At 39.8% G+C, this 1,709-nt stretch overlaps 1 pseudogene; it reads left to right on the top strand.

Moving 5' to 3' along the window:
* The first annotated feature begins 281 nt into the window (after positions 1 to 281).
* LOC104851794 lies at positions 282 to 778 on the top strand (annotated as a pseudogene).
* Positions 779 to 1,709: the final 931 nt, after the last annotated feature.

Raw genomic sequence — 1,709 nt, 5'->3', positions numbered from 1 at the left:
TTCATAGAAACAGTCCAAGTTAGAGATCAAGAGAGTTTTAAAATGCTAAAAGAAAACAATGGCAAACCATGTTCTGTAACAAAAAGGCTTCAAAATGGAGAAAAATGTCCTAAATTTAAATTGTAATAGTTGTACAATTCTAAAAACCAATGAACTGCATAATTTAAATGGATAAATTTTATGGCATGTGAATTGTTTCTCAATAGAGCTATTTACAAAAAAAAAAAAAAGAAAAAGAAATAATAACAGCTTTAAACAAACACTAAAAATTTGTTCCCGGCAAAACCTGCATTAAAAAGAATATAAAAGGATTTTCTTTAGGAGAAAATAAACCCCGAGTGGAAGACTGGAAGATGACAAAGGTGGTACTGGTATGGAGAAAGATGATTTTTGTGATAATCAGGGCTTAATTAATAATGCTGGGTATTTTCTTTCCAGGCTGATAACACTTCCTGCAAGCATAGTGAATGCTCCTAAAATCTGGTGAACTTTCTGTAAGAAGTGTGGTAAGCACTAACCCCACAAAGTGACACAATACAAGAAAGGCAAGGATTCTCTATATGGCCAGGGAAAGCGGCGCTAAGACAGGAAGCAGAGTGGCTATGGTGGACAGACTAAGCCAATTTTCTGGAAAAAGGCCAAAACTACAAAGAAGATTATGCTGAGGCTTGAGTGTGTTCAACCCAACTGCATGTCTAAGAGAATGCTGGCTATTAAGTGATGCCAGCATTTCCAACTGTGAGGAGATAAGAGAAAGGGCCAGGTGATCCAGTTCTAAGCTTCATCTTTTGTTTCATTATGAAGAAAATAAAATCTTGCCACATTAAAAAAAAAAAGCTGGGTAAAATGAAATTTAACCCCCTTCTCAAATGTTATGCAAAAATCAATTCCAGGCAGATTATATATCTGAAGCTGAAAGGCAAGCAGTAAGGTTAAAAACTCTTCAAATTAGGAAGAAAAAGAAGTAAATCCCCAAGGAAAACTGGGCAAGATAACCAAACAGGAACGTCAGAAAAGAGGCCATCAAATAGACAAGAAAAGATGATGAGTCCCGTTAGTCGAACGGAAACAGCAAACTAAAACCACAACGGGATCCTACTTCACACTCATCAGAAGGGCTAAACTTTCAGGCTGACAATACCAAGTGTTGACAAACACTCAGAGCCACAAAAACTCATGTACTTGCTGGTGGGCGTGTAAACCGGTACAACACCCCTTGGAAACGTGATACTTACTACCCACTACAGCTGATGAGACGCATTATCTTTTGATCTAAAAATTCTACCTCTAGGTCTCTACCTACCAGAAGTGAATGTACCAGGAGGCTATGAGTAAATTCATAAACACTATTGACAGCCAAAAGCTAGATACAACCCAGATGTCTACCCACAGTAGGACGGAGAAGCATGGAATACTTTGGACCACGGAACACTGCAGATCAATGAAAACGAACAAACAATGGTCACAACAGAATGGACGGGTCTCAGAATGAAAGAAGCCAGACAAAGAATACAGGTTGTAGTTCATTTATATAAGGTTCACAAACTAGACAATCTCAGACTTCACAGAATTGTGTTTAGAAGACAGAACTGCATAGAAAAAAATGATTACTGCAAAAAGGGGGGTGCACAGTCGGCTCCGGGGAGAACAGGGCGCAGCGGCGGGGCGCTGGCACCCGGGCTCCGGGCCGGCACCGCCCTCCAGACCCG

This window comes from Fukomys damarensis, unplaced genomic scaffold, assembly GCF_012274545.1.
Source record: "Fukomys damarensis isolate Sample0158 unplaced genomic scaffold, DMR_v1.0_HiC HiC_scaffold_21, whole genome shotgun sequence".
Taxonomy (NCBI): Eukaryota; Metazoa; Chordata; class Mammalia; order Rodentia; family Bathyergidae; genus Fukomys; species Fukomys damarensis.
Note: the sequence above shows the minus strand (reverse complement) of the source record. Positions and strands in the feature narration are given on the sequence as shown.